We start from the raw sequence: 20,705 nt of genomic DNA on the forward strand, positions 1-20,705 counted from the left end.
TTTTGTATCAGTAATTGAATTTAAAAAACCCCTATTGGGTGGTGTTCCCTACTCTCCACAGTACAATTGATGATGGCATCACCCGACACAGAGAATGAGGGATTTTGCTAATAAGAGAGCTCTCTGTTAAAGGTATCGACTTTTTAGACAGAGCCTTCCAGGTCAAAAAAACAAGTAAAGCCAAAGTGCCTTAAACCTGCATTCTTTCTAATGGCCAGTAGGGGCAACCCCACTGTTTTCAAAAAGAAGATTGTATGTAAGCTTATGAGAAAATTACCCTACTTCTCACTTGATTTATTTCCTCAGTAAACAGTTTGCTAATGACTTTTGGTATCAATTGCCAGTTTCAAGTCTTCTTCAGTTCAGCGTGATGTTTGTTTTGTAAATTCTGGTCCCATTTAGAATAAAATAGATGATATAGCAGGGTATGTTGTATGGCATGTCTACCTTGTGACTGACAAGACACTACCACTGCATGTTCTCAGTCAAATCGGATCAGGATATCCTCCCCAGCTCCACCCTCCTGTCAAATATGGTCTCTTCCTGCTCCCAAAAAACTGGACAGCGACAGCTGTAATGCCAAACTCGAGGCTTCAAAACGGTAGTGCACAAACCAAAAATGTAGATTCTTTAGGTTTTATGATATTCACCAAACATGAAAACATGTTCACAAAAGTAACACTCAGTAACTGCATTTGATTTTACCATATATCCACCCTGTGGCTTGTGTTGCATGTCATTTTCTACCCTCGAGGCAACTGGTTTTATGCTCCCACATTTTTACAACATCTATACAGCATCTTGACAACTGTGGGTGTATAATTTCTATTCTGCACAAGGCTTTGACTGACAAGTTAATAGCCAATCACACACAGGAGGTGGGCATGTATGTGAATTATGGATAGTGCGGACATGAACATAAAAAAAAGGGACACAGCACATGGAATCACCATGACAGCTAAAACTTGTGGATGAAAAGAAGTGACAGACTCGTTGCAGATAGCTGCTTGTTTGAGCTGAATAAAAGAAGTGCATCAGGTGTCGACCAAAGAAATTCAGCACACTAAACACAGTGTTGCAGCACGTAGTCCCTTTGAAATGTGTCCTGCATAGGAATGCTGAATCTAAGCACAGCATCCCACTGCTTAGTAATTAAACACTAAAGTATGTTTTACTTTCTCTGCTTTGTGCTGTTTGGACCCCCCTCTTATTATACAATGGCAGCTACCTGCCACTTTTATTTTGGCTGAATGTCAATCACAACATTCTTTAGCTAGTGGTTATGTTGAGGAGGAGGTGAAGCATTTGATGAAAACAAGAAAGGAATGGGCAAAATGCGCATCTGATGATATTCATGGCATTTCTTCACAAGAAATGCTCACCAAATGTTGACTGTGAAACAACTGAGAACAAATTTAGGTTTTTGTCATGCAACATCAAACATGTACCCACTGAGACACACAAGCACTGACCTAATTTTATGTTTGCTTTATTCATCATTAGTGTTTATGTCCTTTGCTGTTGTATTAACGACTGTGACAATCATGTTTAATTAAAGCCCTTTATGGAGAAAGTCAGCCTGATTACTATGCATGTCCTCCTTTCTGCCATGGTGAGCCTAATACTTGCTTATACAGTAAAAGTAAGTTAACATGTATTGCTTAACTAGCTGAGATGTAATAAGGGACTCACAAGTGCACGTTCAAAAGAGATTTTAATTAAAACGAGAGTAGAGGGAGTATGGGATATAACTAATTAGTAAATTTCAACCTCCTTTTCAACAAAACAGTGCTCAAAATTAGAAAATTTTAACGAGCAACGTCTTTGCATTGGAGGGGCATACATAAACAGGAACATTTAATTTCATCTATGCTATATTATTAATGATATTACATTAACAGAGTTTTGAAAAAAATGATCTACTACCCAATGACATTTTATGCCTCGCTTCTGAGCTAGTTTACAACAAAAAATGTTTTCTGAATGAAAACATGAGTAAATCAATATTATCGGCCAATGTGTCCTACAGTATACTCCTGACAGGATTGCAAATGCTGACTAACGTATACAGTACTAAATTCACTCCTAGATAAATGAATCTCATCCAAATGGGTCTGTCATCTTTTCCTTGATAAATAATAGCTAGTCCAAAGGCCAGTGACAACGTCCCTGAGCCTCTTTAAGTGCTTTGGAACCTCTTGAATCACCTTTTTTCTTTTTTTTTTCCATTTCCCAACAACTGAACCCGTTTCACATTTTCAATAGCACATTAAACAGAAATGATAACACAGGCGGGGACCTTTCACAATGTAAGAAATACTATCATCTTCCCTATTTCAGTCCGCTCTCTCCACCCCACCTTGCTCTGATGCTAAAAGAAACAAACACAGAAAGGGTTTTTCTCTGATCTCTACCATGTCCTCATCACGTGTTGGTGCAGGTGTTATTCTCCAGCACTTGCCCAGAGGAAAGAAGATATGCTGGCACAAGGGAGAAATATGCATGCCAGAATAAATATCAGTGTATATATATTCTGTATTTGCATCTTTTCTTCTTCAGCAAGGAAAAAAAAACACTTTGAACATTTCAATTGAAACTCCTCCTTAATGTATATTAACAGTGTCATTGGGGAGAAAACAATCCTTATGTTTGAACATCACATTTTCACTTTGATCTTGCAATATGCTCTCCAGTCCAGACATATAAAATTAACTGAATACTGGCACTTGTTGTGCTGTGGTCTTGTTAGCCAGCCACTTGCTCATTGGCTAGTTTGTGCACAGCCACTGTTCCTGTCAGTCAACAGTCTGCTGGATCAGAGCACTTCCAACTCCTCCTCCCTTCTACCTCCCATTGCCCAGATCTGGCTGAATGCCAGTATCTGGGCAGGACACCCTCCTGCCATCACAACGACACACTCATGCACATGGAAGTTTCAAGAGCAGGAAGTCAGTTCAAACACCAATCTTGCTCCTAACGTCCGAATAAGGACTTCCGTTCCTTTTTTCTCCAAAGTGCTACATGCTCTCTTTCACACCATTCTCAGACGGACACGTCACACTTGTCTCATCCCCTAAGAACAACCAGCCAGGAGCCCCCGTCGGCCTGCCAGCCTGATATAGCTGTGGTATGGGCCCGGTTGTGAGCCAGGGTCTGAAGGAATGAGAGTGTTTGTTTTCCTGCCGTTTCGGTCTTCATGTGATCCAGATCATGTCACGCATCGAACAACAAGCACTTACACAACCGGAGGGAGTTACTGTCAAAGAGATTCAGTACGCACAAATATTGCTAATGAGATCACAGCGTGGATAGGCAGTGTGACTGTGTGTGTGCGTGAGACAGCAACTAACAGGAGGGTCTAGAGTTGAACAGGTCATCTGAGATGTGCCCTCACTCAGCTGGCTGACTTTAAAATGGAGTGAGTCTGCAAATTTAATTTGAGCAGCACCAACAGGATTATTTGCAGAAAAGAGTCTTGCTGTGTCAGGCAAGGCTGGGCAGCGGATGTTTGTTTACAAGTCATGAGGTGATTAATGTCGTGATGCATTTTCACCGTGAATGTGGCATAACGTCTTAACCACCTTGGAATGCTAAGTGACAAATACTGGAAGGTATGATTCTTCTTCCATTTGCCAGTTAATTTAATGTTGCAGCTGAACAGCCTTTTTGTTGTTTTCAGTTCAAATTAAATGTAATTTCCCCTCATTATCTTTAGAGAAGCAAAGAAGCTTCACGTCAAGGATGAATCATTCATGGTCACTGATTCAAAAATTTAAAAAAAACTTGATAGCAAAATGTGTCTCCCAGTGGAATTAGAGGTGTACTGTAAATTGAAAAAACATTTTGAGTTTTGATAGAATTGCTTCCATTAGGCTTAAGGGATATTTCTAATTATGCATTAAGGGGTTACGGTGCAGGTATGGAGCTTTACGGGTAGCCACGGCTGCTACGCTTCACCTGGACCTGCTATTGGAGAAACCACATGAAGACATCAAAAACTATGTTAGCTTGTATGTTGTATTTTCTTCAACATGCTTCTCATGAAGATCGTTGACAATTAATATAACATTTAGCAAGCTCATTAATCTTCCTGTTTTAAGTAACATTCATGTAATGAAGCCATCCTCACTGCTAACGTCGTTCTCATCAGTGTTCTATATCACATAGTGTATGAAAGAATGTTTACATAGTTACTGTAAGGGACTAATTAAAGCATAATAAGGCCTGATCATGCACAATACATCCATCTTGTGCTGTGGTGGTGCTATCAACCGGTAGCCATCTTTGGTGGACAGGACATTCTCATCGATACTGAAACATTGGCTATGCTTCCTATCCTATGGGTTTTGGTGACCAAATACTGCACTGTCTAAATCCAAAAGAAGGATTACTGACAACATTTTGAGAGTGCCAACATTGGCCTAGAATTTGGGTTCTTGTGTCATTATATTGCTTGATGGTCCATGCAGAGTGACATGGTAATAAAACTGAGTAGATAGTAGCCACACTACACTGGGAACACATATTTTTGTCAGCCACGGTTCAAAAGAACACTTAATATGATGTTCCCAGTACCTCAAATGAGCCAAAGCTGAGGCACAGAGGTATTAAAGCCGTCCCTGTCCATCATTGAATTAGGACAAGATGAGAAACTGCCACAAAAAAGACAAGGGGTCTTATTGTTAGAGAAGGAGATAAGAAGTGAATCATTTCTACATTTCACGTTTTGGATGAAAATAAGTGAGTCATGATGACCTAGTTTAGAATTCAGAACAGTGGAGGAAGGTTTTATACATTTGCAGTGTCAGGAAGAACCATTAATAAGTGTGGATTTGCAGAGAGGCACCACACCCTGCACCTTCAACCATCTCATCTGTAATTTATGAGACTTCTATATTCCACTGAGCTTTGTCAAAATGCAAATTATGAAGCATGTTGAATATTTAAACCATATAGAATACCTCCACACAACTTAGGGAAACTTTGCTAAATTAAGCTCGAAAATACATTTTATAAAAAGTTGGCTTCTGCAGGTAAAGCTGTGTAGCTGATGACTATTGTGATATCCAACAAACAGACATACAACCCACCTCCAAAAACCTGCCATACTTCATCCTGAAGAGCTTCAGATTAATGTACGAGATAGTATTGAGGCATGTGAGTGGCTCCCATCCAGCCCTGTAATCTCCATCAGTAGGGAGAGCTCAGGTTCGCCACGGTAAACAAGTCCAACAGCAGCAAGGTATGTCTGAGAGATCTCCGCACAACACGTAGCATGTTATTTTAAGATGCAGGCTGAGTCCAGCAGAGCTACTGAGGTCAAAACTTGGCCAAGTGCAAGTACCCCTCTGTGCTCTCAACACATTTGAATAAGCCAGAATTGTTTTGGCCTCACCATAGCCACAACCAATCACAGAGGCCTTGTCCTAACTCAAACAAATACTTGTGTAGATAGATCACCGCAGATCCTGCAAGGGAGGATTATCCTTCCATATATGGAGTTCAATACAGAACAAGGCAATGAAAGGATCATCTATTTACATCGCTTGAAGCTCTTATCCAAGATTCAACATAGAAACAAGTGAATCACAGACATTTGAGAAATCTGTTCATAATAAAAGCATTCCTGAGATTGTAGTGAGGAAGACATTTTCTATGTGGACATGCTTTCTCAGGAGAGTTCCTGTTTCCCTGTTTGGTGACATTTGTCCAGTGTAAAAGTCAGTCAGGGTCTTTGATAGTCAGACAATCAGTCAAAGCAATCCCTGAGAGCATTGGCCACAGCGCCAGACCGGTGCAGACATTCTCCTAGATCAAAAGCCTCACTGGAGAAACACTATTAATGCAGGGGATATTTTTCACCTGTTCCAGAGACACATGTTGACAGTGTTGGAAAAGTGTGGGTGGGCTCAAATGCATGTGACTGCATGTCACTTTATTTGCAGTGTCAACACAGAATTGTATTTTCTGTGTCATAGTTATTTGCTTTATCCCGTAGCCATCTACATCCAGATTTAATCACCAGAAATGCAGAACTGTGGGACCGAGCCTTAAGGCATTTTGCTTCTAAATGAAATTGGAAACCAGATTCATCCAGGGATTTTGATCTCCCAGCACATATTGTTAGGTCTTTTATTGGCCATCTCTCGTTGCAGCCTCGGGCTGTAAGCTGTGTTCATTCTCAGAGTGAAGGAGGTATTAGGAGCTAGGATTGCAAAACTCTGAGAAAGATTATTTTATTCAGGCACAATTTCTGCATTTCATGGTAATAAAGAAAGATAAATCTCCTGAAAAATCCATAGCAAAGTTCCTTTAAAGACAATCGCACTAGATGGCAAAAGTTAGGCCACAGTATCAAAATGAAGTCATTATTACATGACATATCCCTTGTTGTTGGTTTTTAACATTTGAGATCAAGTATCCAAAAAACTATAAAAGCAATGGACTCAAGACCTGATACATTTTAGCAGCAGTGCTATCACACAATAATTTTTTTTAAGTGCCAAGTTGAGTTTGTATAGTGGGAATAAGCTGACTATTTTTTACAAACTAACTCATTAGTCCTCCTGCTACTAATCTATGCTGGCTATCTTCAAAATTTTCAATAGCCCTCTGTCATGATGTGATTAAAAAGTTTGTTGGGCTATGTAAGTATGTATTCTGGCTAAATGCAATTTAGTCTTGATGAACAGGGGTTTCAAGAATTGCTAAGACTGGCTCAATCTGCCCGATCTTGTTAATGTCCCTAACTTTAGTTTCCCCAACAACGGCTTCAATAGGCTCAGTTGCTTCTAGAAACAAGGAAACCAGAAACAACTTTTAGTTAGTTAACTAACTTTTTAATTTTGTGCTTTTTAGCAAAAATGTACAACAGAAATGAGATCTCTGATCAAAATCGCTGTCTTCTCTACAATTTAACTACTCTTTGTTTTGTTTTTTTAAGTTGCGAAAGCCCATGGAATCTCTTGAGTACTGTTGAGGGGCTACAGCCACAACATCACTTATTATTCCCGGTCTACTGCTCTGTTAGTGAGTGGGAGCCTGAGAAATAACAGAACATATCAAGCTTGGAATGCAAAACAGCTGGAACAGACTCATGAAGGAATCTCCAAATGAAGCTTTTGGTTTCAGGGTCACAGAGTCTACTTGAGGCCACAGTGTCTATACAGTGTGTGATTGACGTGTACAAAGAACAAAAATTTGTCAAGGCTCTCATCATTAATACTGGCCAAGAACCACAATTTTTCTTCATACATATGCAAACTGAACCCATCTAAGTGGTGTTAAAACCAGATTTGAGGAAGTTTTTCAAGCTTGAGTGAAATCCTAGAAGAGTTTGAGACACAAGTGCAACATCAGGTCATTCAAAATTAAAAATGGAAGAGCATTCATTTTACATGCTGCCGTCATCTGTTAGGCTGTCGACTAATGGCCAAAAGCAACAGCTAAAGTAATGTCTGACATGACCCACATAAATCAGCTATTAAATAGACATTAACAAGACATCTGAGTGCTTTTTACAAGCAGGGCGACAGGTGAGAGGTCTGGAAGACATCAACAATGAAAAGGCCTTACATCACCACCGGCTCTGGTTCACCCTTTGTTTTATGGACCCCACAGGACGATGATGATGGCAGGAGTAGTCTATCCCACACCCACTATTCAGTTCAAAAGGAGAATCTCTGACACAATTAAATCACTGAGTCCAACAGCTTTAGCCCAGAAAGTCAGTTTGCTGTGTTTTGAATAGCTGAACTCTGTCTGGCCTGTGAGGAGGAGACACACTTTTAAATCACACGCTTTGGTGAAGGACAAAGTTTGACATGGGGTGAGCAGCAGCACACAGCATTCAGCAAGAGTTCAGTCATTAAGGTCATCTTCTAAGCGAAGAGTTCGAAAAACGCATGCAAAGCAAAACTGCTGTGGCAGAGAGGCTTCTTGCGATAATGCATTCTAACTTCTAGTTGCAATAAAATTTTGTTTTGAGATGGCACCTATCATAAATAGCTTGGTCTTCAAGGTTGGATATGAGATGACAAGCCTTTTGATTTATTCAAAAGCTTTTATGAACACAAATACTTCATTATAATCTCAACTCAGCTAATAGCTCATTAGACTTGCATTCTCAAGGTCAAGACCTCAGCTAATAGCTTATCAGCAAAGCTACGCTGCCTTGAGTTTCCAAGATAATCACAAATGTTTACAAAGTCAATGTTGCTTAAAAGGTCAAACTGAAATATTTCAAAATCTTTGCAATTCATCAGCTCTCTTGAAACAGTGAATAAAGGGCATGGTAACATGGAAAACAAAGCCAATGCAGTTGAGATTAGAGGCATTAATAGGTGCAAATCATCTTTTGATGATTCAGTTGATTAGAAATGGAAATACAACTCCTAGTAGTAGTTATGCAATACTGTATACCTAATTTAGCTGTTTTTTTGCAGGAACAAATCTTTGCCTGACTTATTAAAAGGTCTTTGCCCATTTTACTGCTTTAAACTCATTTTTCTGTCCAAACCCGACCAAGTACGGGTGAGTGGCTACCAAACCTGACCCAAAATATGTTCTGTTTTTTTTAAGTCCAAACCCAACTCAAGCCCATCGCAGTTAATGTAAGCTGAAGGACTGAGTTGGTGTTACCCTATCACAAAGTTGTTACCATGGCTACAACTTGCGTGTTTACCCTGAATATAGACATGACACTAACAGAACTTGAAAGCCCCAAGTCAACTGACATGACCGATCTGGACCCGAACTCGGAAATCATTTCCTAAATTTCTGACCACCACCACCCGGGTTCGGGTCGGGTTTCAGTACCTAACTTGTAATGCACAGTATGTGATTTCTGCCACTAAAGGTCTATCAATCAAAACAAAACATCAGACATGAAGCAGGGGATCATGGGAGTCGTCGTCTTTATTCAAACACCACCATTGCCTTAAGAAAATCTATCAACACGACTTAGGCAGAAATGTTCTGCAGCCCTTCACATGAGGTTGTGTTGGACCACATGTATAACGAGTACACAAATGGTCACACAGACACAAATTAACATGGGCACAGCACAGCACAACCTTGCTGGCGAGAAACTGATGATTGTCTCTCTCTCACAGATCAAATACACTGACAAGAGTAGATGCCTTCTGGCTTGATATAAGATCACTGTGTCACTGCAATCTGCTCCTTTATCATCAACCACCTTGCAACAAGCCAGAGATTGAAGACTGATACCAAAATGACTCATAACACTGGTGACACTTGGTTGACCTGGCATAACACTAATATCATGTAACATGCAACAAGTGTGAAATAGCGTTAACTGAAAATGTCACTTGTATCTTCATCTGATACGATTGTACAGTTCCTCAGTTAATAAACTCAAAATGAATTTAATTGATTTATAAAGAATATATTTTGTAATTCATAAAAACAGGCTTTCAACACAATCAAAACAAATCTTTAAACTGCTCGACTTGTTGTGGAACTGAAAAATGTTTCACCATTCATCTGTGTGGATTCTGAAGTCCAGAGGATTACTTTAATTTGGTCTGACATCTTCCCACCTGGATGACTCAGATGACACTACAATGACATTTGGTAGGTGCAATGTTATTGCCTGATAGCTGCAAAAGGTACTCGGTATAAGCCACGACCTGGAGCTGCCAACACAAATTATATCAAGACTGGAGACCCAAAACAAAACACAACGGGCTCCTGCTATGCTGTGATTGCAGACAGGGCTGAAGTTTTAACACATGGCTTCCAGCCCAAACTGCACTTTATCAGGCTCCATTGACCTTCTGAAACCTGGAGCATTTTTAAGGGGCAACTACATGGCCAAATTCATGATGATGTATAAGGGGAACAATGTTGTTTATCACAAGATTTGGAAAGAGTGAAGTGGGATTGAACTTTGTGGAGAACCAGATTTGGAGATGTAAAATTATGCTGAACTTTAGACCTTGATCCTAATTACCAATCTAACTAATATTCATTTTAAATAAACCTTCATTTAAGGGCATCATCTTCATTCAACTGATGAGTGTGAGCAGCAAAATATATTCATGTTGATCAGATATTCACGTGTGCATGGATAACAGTGAGCAAGGTATTGGAATAAGATATGAACAGTTTACTGCCACCTCAGAAGTTAAAATACGCATGTGAAACTTTGATGTCCATGAATAAAACCTGACTTTTGCTTCTCCACTAGGGTTGCAACTAATGAGGAAAAGGTCATCTCTATTCCACAGAGCCCAAAAGAACATCTTCAATTTGCTTCTTTTGTCCAACCAACAGTCCAAAACCAAAGAATATCACAAATGACAACGAACAGCAGCATGCCCTTATATTTAAGAAGCAGGACCCAGCAACTGTTTAACATTTTTGCTAGAACAATAACTGAAACAATTAATCAATTACCAAAACAGTGTGGATCTTATTTTCTTCTGATCAAGTAATTAAGAGATTAAGAGGGCAGACCAACAGAAACAGAAAAATAGTCCTAGAGGGATTCAGTGCCTTGTTAAACTGGCAATATACAAGTTTTCTGCTGCAACGCATCATTATGGAGTAAACGTTGATTGGACAATGAAATGGATAAAGAATAATGAAACCATCTGCGTTTCGATCGACTCCCTATAAACCTCACTTTCAAGGGTTAAAGGTGTGTGTGTGTGTGTGTGTGTGTGTGTGTGTGTGTGTGTGTCTGCTCCTTAACCTCTGGGTCACACCTGTTACCTAGCTCAAGCCTTAGCTCAGGGAAAGGGGCAGAGGTCAAGGGTCACGGTGTCACATAACACTTCCTTCACAGATCTGTTTCTGAGCTCACACAAACACACGCACTGTGTCAACCAAAAAATTACCTGTTATTTATGTCACTGACTTTTCTCCAAAACAAATATTTGTGAGATTCAGATTGACTAACAAAGATGCTTGGATTTGTTTCTGATGAGCACAAACTGCCTTTAATCCAAGGTTATAAATATCTCAGTTGTCCCTTCTGTGTCAGAATGAAAACAAATATTGAATACAGTATACTGTCATCAGTTACGATAGTGTTAGGATGTGAGAGGAAAACTCAAAATGACATCTCACATTTTGGAGATTTGATTTGACACATTTCTTTTTTTCTAGCAATCAAAAAACATTTGGAATTCAGGAAAAGTTTTATGCAATTTAATGCCAAAGGACGGTGCATAATTTCACATCTTTGAAGTGCACTAAAGTGAGCACTCATACATAATTCATATGTTGCATCCCAAAATATTATTATGCCTAAGGAAAAACAAAGTTTTTGGGAAATCTATGATTTGACACACAAAGAAAAGAAAACAGATTGGACTAATAAGGATGGTGTGTAAAAACATTTTTGAATGGGTTATTATATTAAAATTAACCAAGAACATTAGCTTTGCTTCAGTGCCAAAGTTATAATGTAATGATGTTTTCATGCAGCAGAAGCTCATTAAGCTAATTAGCGTATTGGAACTTTTTGTGTATTCGTTTTACAAGGGCAAACAAGCCGAGTTTGTTCTGTCGATAGCTGCACTTAAATCCATGTAAATCTATATATTTAAAAAAAAAAAAAACACTGATTAAACTGAGTTCCGTAGAATCTCTGCATCATTGATCTCAAAACAGAAACAGCTTTCAACTTTTCAACTTACAATGTGAAGGGACAGATTTTGAACATCTCACTGCACTGCCATTTCACAATATGCCTCGAGGCTGGTGAGTCATCAATTGCATTCCTTTACAATACAAAAAGAGCCTATTGTGATGGAAAAGTTAATTTATGTCACATTTATGTCATCTCTTCTTACACCTCGCCGTAATTAGGGATTCATGATATTGGGTTTTTGCTCATGACTGATATGTTAATATTTTCCAACTCATTTTGGCTGATTGCTGATGCCGATATATGCACATTTTTGTTCCACCTAATTGCAGACATCATAGTCTCTCCTGAAGTGGAAATGACATATTTTTACCCCTATTGTTATCGTGATTACCCTCTTGCAGATGCAGAAATACTACTTATGCAACAGTTTGCATCACATGCACATAAAATTAAAGCTTAATTTAATCGAGCAGTCATATCGGCAGAAATGTTTATTTCGAGCCAAATTTTGCTTCTTAAGCTGATACTACTATGCATCCCTAATCAATCACATCTGAATGTCTTGCAAGAAAACATTCTGATCAATAAGGAGTTTATCATACAACTATCAGACTTTACCTCTATCAGTCAGAGACGCTGTGAATCACAGATTTTCTTGCAGCCCTGTGAAAAAGAAAGATCGAGATCACCACAAAACACTATCTTCCTGTTGCTCCCCACAAAGAATGTCAGGTATGTTCACAATTCAGAGATGTAGGAAACAATCCAACAAATATTTGTCCCACATACTTTGGGGACAGGCATCCGCAAGGCACTTATCACTTGGCAAATCTGAAATCTCTGCAGATCCGCGTCCTCATCCGCTTTAAACAGGTGAGAAGTAACAATGTCAGACGCCTTTGTTGACACTGTCAACTCACGAGTGGTAATCAAAACAAGAGAGAGGAGCAAGTAAAAACAAGCACCGACGGTCCCACATGAATGCACAAAGAACATCTCATTTATCAGGAGCCCAGTGTCTGTTTTGAATGGGCTGAGGTTTAGAGCTGTAATGAACTTCAACTTTCACTGGCCTGGACTGAAGAATGTTTTTACTTTTCACAAACAACAGAAGGGTTCAATATGTATTACTGCAGAAGAATGAAATATACTTTGAATTGCAACTGAACAGCAGAAATGCAACTGACTGATAGGGGTTTTTGGGGTGTGTTACTTATGTTGCTGATAATATTTTGAACATCTTTCAACCCACATACTCATGTCTGGAAACTGGCACTGACAATCCACCTTGGGATCAGAGTACCCACATGTGTGACTGCTTATTTTCAAACTAGAACTGAAATGATTGGTCAATTAATTGACTGGTTGATTGACAGAAAAAGATTCTGCAACTTTTTTCAGTTGTTTTTCAAGCAAAAATGCTCAACTTTAACTGTTTCTAGCATTTAAAATATTAGAATTTGCTTTGTTTGAGATATAATATAGTAAAAAGAACATTTAAGACAATAATATGCCTTACCATTACACTGCTTTCACAATCTGATTTATTTTTTAATGTTTATCATCTGATTGTCAAATCAAGTAGCCTTTAGATGATTAAGAACTCATAGGTAAAATTATCACATTTAAACACACATTTGAAATTTCATGTCTGCCATCCATTCAGAGCCTCAATGTTTTTTATGGAAAATTAGTGCCGTTTCTGGAGTATTTTGTAAAGCTGTAGGCTATACATTCAGTGTTCCTTTTGATTTACAGGGGCAGAGAGAGACTAATATTCATAACACGCCTCTGATAAAAGATTACTAGCATCAAAGCCTGGTTATAATGTAGAGGGCTGCAGCTGATTTATGGTATACACCAGCTAACACGTGTCCCACTCTGGAGTCATGTGTAAATGGCTTGTCCTAAGGAAAATGTGGGTGATCAGTTTGTTTAATAAAACAGGTCAGGCACCACAGGTTAAAGACAGGTCTTTGATGGAAAGGGAGGACAGGATAATCCCCTACAACAGCTTGCAAGTAGGGTAATTTATAGGAAATTCTAGGAACAAACTACATCTTTTCTTCTAGGAACAATCTACATCTTTAAATGAGGAATCAATCTGCAAGAGGGGAAATAGTTTTATTACTACACCAAGAAAGTTGTGTTTTCACTGCTTTCCATTTGTTTGTTGGTTGGATGGTTGGTTGGTTGGTGTGTCAACAGGATTACACAAAAACTACAGAATGTTTTTTCCCACGAAACGTGGTTGGAGGGTGGATGGGTCTCAGCTCAGAACTTTTAACTTTCGGTGTGGATCCAGATAAAAGGGACAGATCCAGGAATTTTTTCTCACTTTCTTCAACATTGCAAGAAAAGGCACTTTTTGATTTTTTTGTAAATTTCTCAGGGAATTATGCATGGGTCTTGATGAAAAAAGAAAAAAAAATCTTATTTAGGTCGCTAGTATCTAGGAGTGAGTTCAATTTAATGTGGATCCTAGATCTGATGAATTCAAACTACGACATGGATGTCACAGACTTTCTCCCCGTGACAGCGTATAACAGACATTAGGGCTGCACAGTAGGATAAAAAAAACAAATTGCAATTATTTTGACAGATTTGTGATTGCCATATGTTTCACAATTAGTTTACTGAAAAACTATTAAAATCATGGTTCAGTGACATTGTTGAGGTCTGTACTAGAGCCCGATTGATACTGGATTTGGGGGGCCGGTATATTATACACATATTACATACATTATCACAATTTTTTTTTGCAATGATTCCTCAAATGTGGTTTTCCAAACACAAAGCTGTACGTATTTGAGGCAGGATATTTTACAGTTTAACAACAGATTTCAAATCCGGGCACTGATTTTCTATTTTGTGTTTTGTGAATGTTTGGTCCGCAAAAATAATGCGACACATTTCATTTGACTTTTATTGCATATCCGTGCACATGCATATATGAGCACATATCTCAATATCCCTAACTCATATCTGTGGCTGGCCGACCGATATATACCGATATATGGTCTGTAACAAACAAACATGCTGTCTTTCATTTGGAGAAATGTTTGTAGGCCAGGACATCTCTGCAGCATTACAATACGATTGTATTGTACTTTTGTAAGATACATTTCACCTTAACAAATGAATTGGAGTTGGCTATTGCACTTGGTCATATTGCAATTTTTGATTATATTTCCAATAATTTGCATTCCAAGAAGAAAGAACATAAACATAACATTTTTCAAGGGTAACAATGCTGTTATAACAGTCTTCTGTATGCACTCATACCTATTAATTATCGTATTATCTCCCTCTCGTATAAACCATCTCCTCTGGTTCCCTCTCAGAGCTCACTGGTGGTCGCCGGACCCCCTGTTCGGTCGAGTTAAACGCTGCCTGTCCCATTTTGTAAACATTGGGACGTTGTCTTTCGGTACGGACTCGTTCCCGTGCCAGGTGTACGCTTTGACTAACTTTTAAGCGACACAGACACAAGCAGCATCACATTTCTGGAGAAACGGAGCTGTTAGCCCGGAGTCAAGTTATGACAGCAGCGGCTAGTTATGTTGCAACGTTAGGAAGTCAGCACGCAGTCAGTAATTAGCCCTCATTCAAATCGGTGAGACGGAACAACGGCTAGCAAAACTTCTCCGCTGTCTTCGCATCCCTGGACGTGGACTGCACACATTTCACATTCAGCGTTAACTCACAAAGCCCTCAGCTAAACACACGACATTCCCCTGCTTACAAACTGGAACTTGGCAGCCGAAGGAAACTGACGAGACTTGTGGCTGACACACTTTCAATTTAGGAAAAAGCAACCCTTAGCTAACTTTTCCTTACCTTTCAGACGCCGAATACCTCCCCGTCGGTACTACCACTTCTTGGCGGCCGTAAATCCCGGTTTTGACAAGGTCGTCCTCAGCAGGAATAACGACAAATCCGAGTGTGTGCGGCTCAACTCTTGCCAGAGCCAGTGATTTTTCGCACTCAGCTCCTCTCTGCGTGGCTCCGGTAACAGCCGCTGCAGTTTTTTCCACAAGCCTGGCCGCGGGAGCGAGCGCACTGGGAGACTGGGCCAGGATCGCCGCGTGAACGCGCACTTTACAAGACACACCAAAGCGTCTGTGCAAGTCCATGTGCACAACTCTTTATTCACATGTTCACGCAGACATGTTCACGTTTTCACCTTTTTGAATAAAAATAAATAAATAATACAAGTCAACAAAAATAAACACTCTAACTCTACTACATTTCTGAGTTATTATGCAACCTTTTTTTTTCCTGTAACCTGTCTGATTGTGTTTATATGGATCTATACACACTACTCAAAATTAGTTAGGGATATTGGGATATGGGTGTGTATATGTATGTGCATGGATATGCAATAAAAGTCCAATGAAATGTGTCACAAATTTTCAAGATAAAAATTCAGATATGTCACAGAATAAACAATCAAGTGAAACACTAAAACATCCCTTACTAATTTTGAGTATGTACCTTTGTGTTTTGGAGTCTTGGTGTTATTGTTCTCAGTAAAGTAAAAAATTAAGTCTGTAGGGTTCAACCTGTTTGCACTGCTGTAATGAACAGTTTAAAAACAAATGATGAAAATCTTTACAGCAGAACCAGAGATATCACCTTTTTTATTCCAGGCATCTGTCTTTCTTTTCAAAACCTGGAGCCTACATTACCCACAGTGCAACATAGCCAGCGAGTGACATCACTGGAGGGAATTTATCAGGTTACATGCAGCTTATTCTGGGCCACAAAAGACTTTATACTACTTTTTTCACATATGCAGTAGAACCACCAAGACCTGTAAACACACTTTAATGTATAAAAGTGGTGGAGTTACCCTTTAAGTAATGGCTCTGAATGCTTCTTCGGTCACTGGTTGATTATAATCAGTTAATGCACTGAATGAAAGCCTTAGGAGAAGCTAACAAGTTGACCTTGAATTCTTTTTTCTTTCAAACTACTGTTTCCAAGGTCAAGAATGAACTTTCACAATTATTACTTTTAATGCGGATTCACAAAATAATGTTTCAGCTCATGTGTCGCTATGATTTTGCGATGTTTTTCCATGGCAAAATGTCCTAAATCACAGATGCAAATAATATAACCATAGCTGTGTCATCGAGGTTGAGCTGTGATTAATATCATCACACTTGTGTTTCCAACTTTTACGAAGTTTGACTTTGACATTTTGATCTGCACATGTAATATACAGATATTTAAAGTACGTAATACTGATAATACTGCTTAAATCTTTTTTTTAAATTTTTTTTTTAACTTTTTTTTGCATTGTGGTCCTGATACCTTTACTCAAGTAAAGGATTTCAATACTTCTTCCACTGGTGTCAGTGACCTTGTGAGTTTAATGCCTCCTATGTGTTACTGTTCTCTTCTAATAAAATCGTTTCTCTGTGACATTTGTTCACCACAGTCCTCTTTTTATTAATGCCTGTAAAGAAAAGCCACATTCAGTGATGACAAATTGTGATGCCACACTTCAAAGCAAAAGTGATTTCATGTAATTATTCAAAACCATGTGTGTGTGGGAAAGACAGCTGACATCAGGAGGAAGCAAACAGATGTTGAGTACAAAGCCACTGTGAGTGCGTGCATGTTACAGTTATTGAAAAGCGTTGAGTGCACTCAGTGACTCCTTCACTGACATGACGCTTCGCATAAGCGATGATGACCACTGGAGAGGAAATCCCCTCCTCTCCTGCTGCCTTCAGGTGCAGTTGGAAATCCTAATTAAAAGCCAGCTTCACAGGAAAAACACAGGGCAGTGGTATGTGTAACTATAAAATCTTTTTCCTCAACTGTAGGATAAAGTTTAGTTCAAGATACCAACAGCTTATGTGCTAAATTGAACATTTAGTTTTTGATGCTAAGGCTTTGCAATCGATATAAGAGAAAAGTTAGATTGCTCCCAGTTTACAAAGCTTTGACATTTGCTTTTCTTGAGTGTCTTCCTAGAATAAACTTCAAGTAAAGAAAGAAATAGTTTGTATGTGTCAGGCAGCAGCAACAATAGTTTGGTAGTACTGACATTTATTAATTTAGCACTTGAATGAAGGAGCTTATGAGAACCGTAGAACCTGAAGGCAACCTGCGTTTGGGAAGAGGAGGAGGAGCTGAGCCAGAGGTTGACATGTGGGAATGACTCAAGTTTTTTACAAATTCCAAGCATTGTTTCCTCCTCCTCCCTGCCCCAGTCCCGGGCACTAAGGCCAAGGATTTTCCAGGGCTGGGGGAGATAGAGCGGATGATGGATCAACGAAGAGGAAGGATGGCTCGCTTTTTCCTCTTTTACTTTCACAAGAGTAATTCTCTCCTTCTCCAGCTGAATAAATAGGAATCCGAGGGGTATTGTTTATATTAGGTGTCTCTCTGGGTTTTGCCTTCATCCCCCACCTGCAGGAGAGAGCTATGTCTTTAGGAGGGAGAAGACAGAGCAGAGAATTAAATTTACCCCATTTGGCAATTCATCCAAAAATCCCTTCCCTTAGTGTTTAGTGGTATTAAGATGAGGATGAATTTGTTAGTTAGGTCAAAATAAAATCAAAACTGGTAAAAAATACATTTTGATCAAATAGACGATATCATCTTAAAGACATTTTGTGATCATTGTCTTTTCAAACACGTTTTTAGCTCCACATTTTCCTTGACTGAGGTAGAGACAGGTAGAGATGGCAATAATTTGTAACAGAGGCAGGATATTTTAGAGTTTAACAATTAACTATATTGTCCAAAAGGACATCAGTGAAAGCACTGAAACAATGGCTTAACTGGGAAGTTAATCATCATAAATCACCCGAAGCATGTTCACCTCTCTTTCTGATATAATTAGAGTAGAGTGCACGTCATTACAAAATACAGATATGCTTCTTAGGTTGAGCCCAGAGCCCACAGATCTGAGAGAGTGTGAGAGGTGAAATGAGTCAGGGTCGGCTGGAACAGACGCACTGAAGGTTGAACTGACTCACGTAAGCAACAGAGTTGAAAGTAAGAACGTTGTGTCTAATGATGGAAGGAAGAATGAGACGGCAATTCTTCTCCCTATTATGGAAGTAAGAGAAGACTCTCAATATGAAGAGCAACCAGGAAAACAAAACCCTCCACACAGAATATGTTGTGTATTGTAGTAGAAACATGCTTAGAGGAAACTCAGTTATTTCTTCCACTTTACTTTCATAAGAACTCATTTCCAATATAGCATCAAGGAGACAGTCTACCAGAAATAATGGGTTAAAGCCAAAGAAGACGAACAAGACACCAGTTGAAGGGATGTCCCTTAATGTCCTGTTAGACAAATCAACAGAGAATCATAAAAACGATCACACTGAACCAGTGTTTCTCCTGTGAGCCCATTTGGAGGGGACCTTTACGGTGATGCAGTCAGAATTCTTTGAAATCATCTGAATAGGGGTCGAATTATAGATTATCCTACTCATTAAGTAGTTTCCAGGAAACGGGGGTCAACAGTGGCTTTCAGCAGTGACTCACTCGCTCGACTGAACATTTTATTGATAAATAAAAGGGGGGGTTGTGCCATCAGAAAACATTTTTAAAAATCAATCGCTGTTGCATTTCTTAGTGGACGATAACAAAGATTTCCTGAAATGTTTATTGACCCAAATGATCGAGGCAGAGCCACATTGCCAACTGCCCCGACCATGCCTGAGTACTCTAACAAAAGGTAGCTCAATTTGACCATAATAGTGCTAACAGAAACCATTCAGGACATTGAGACCGTTGAGTGCCAATTCAACACATGACGCCTGACTCATCCCCTCTGCTCTGAGTCACTCCCTCCCTCCTCTGGTCCAGGATCTGTGGCTCTCTGCTGGAGCTGGCTCCTCTCTCCTAATGTCAGCCCACCGCTCCTCGGGCAGGAAGCCGGCCAAGGATGCAGACATGGCCCTACTGAGGAGGAGGGTCTGTTTTCATTTTAGTGGGTATTTTTTTTTGCAAAGACAAAGACTTGGTGTGATGAAGAAGAGGGCGAGACTGGAGCACCGGCACGCTGCTTCTTTGTTCATTCCATCATGTCTTAAAACAGGTTTACAGAATTTATGCTTCGTTCAGTATCACAGAAGACAGATGGATCAACATGCAGACTTGAAAACAAGGTAAAATGTGACAACAAGGTATGAGCCATTACTCTTCACCATTCATCCTTTCCCCCCCTTACTTTTCCACGTTGTGTTTTTACAGCTTTGGGCCAACATCAAAGCAAAAAAAGGCTCTAGCTAAGCTCATTACACAAATGAGCTTTGGGGCCTTCTGCACACGCTGAGCAGTGAACATGTGAAAGATGATCCCAGAAGTTAAAAGGTAAACAACTCTAATAAGGCAGTGAGTGTCTCAGTGGTCACAGAAGCTCCACTGGATGTAGTTTATGTCCCATAACTCATACAACAGTTGGGATTTATTTATTTATGTTTTGCATCTTTAGCCACATCAGCAGCACGGCTTTAGGGATGGCCCGTCAACCACATCGGTCGTAAAATATCTTGATAATTGGATGGATTGCCATGAAAATCTAAACATTCATGGTCCACAGAGGGTGTAACATATTTACCTTGGTGAATCTGACCTCTTCTCTAACGCGACCATGAGGTTGACATTTTTCTTTTTAAGTTTAATGTCTCAATAATGGTTTCAACATTATCAGTTATCCACTGAACTGGCATAACATCAACTAGATTGGCAAAAACATTTTGTACGGATATTCAAAGTTGCCAGAGATGTATCCTGCTGACTTTTGGGATACTTAAATGTGCCCCTCAGGATGAAGAACTAATTCAATCCAACCATAATCAGGTAAAAGGTGATGTCACCCACTGGTTTGTTGACTGTCGTTCTGAAGAGTTTGACATCAGAGCTGTTACTGTTTTGGGTTTTTGGAGCAAGAAGTGACCATATTTGGATGAGAGCGTGGAGCTGCGGAGGAAATCCTGATTGGATCTGACTGAGAACCTGAGGAAACGCTGTGGTAGCGACTTGTCAATTACAACATATCCAGCTTTTTTGTCTCCAAAATGGGAGCATACATTACAACACACAC

At 39.5% G+C, this 20,705-nt stretch overlaps 1 protein-coding gene across 2 annotated transcripts in view; it reads right to left on the reverse strand.

Moving 5' to 3' along the window:
* The window catches only part of peak1 (pseudopodium-enriched atypical kinase 1), a 112,037-nt gene extending 96,385 nt beyond the window's left edge, over positions 1 to 15,652 (reverse strand). Inside the window, exons 1-2 of one of the 2 annotated variants that reach the window (XM_084364054.1) lie at positions 15,464 to 15,652; positions 12,242 to 12,286 (exon numbers count right to left, since the gene is read on the reverse strand). The gene's annotated coding sequence lies outside the window, so the exon portion shown is untranslated. The remainder of the gene's footprint in view (positions 1 to 12,241; positions 12,287 to 15,463) is intronic. The other variant, XM_084364055.1, reaches the window with a different exon arrangement.
* Positions 15,653 to 20,705: the final 5,053 nt, after the last annotated feature.

This window comes from Pagrus pagrus (genome assembly GCF_965226575.1).
Source record: "Pagrus pagrus genome assembly, chromosome: 10".
Lineage (NCBI taxonomy): Eukaryota > Metazoa > Chordata > Actinopteri > Spariformes > Sparidae > Pagrus > Pagrus pagrus.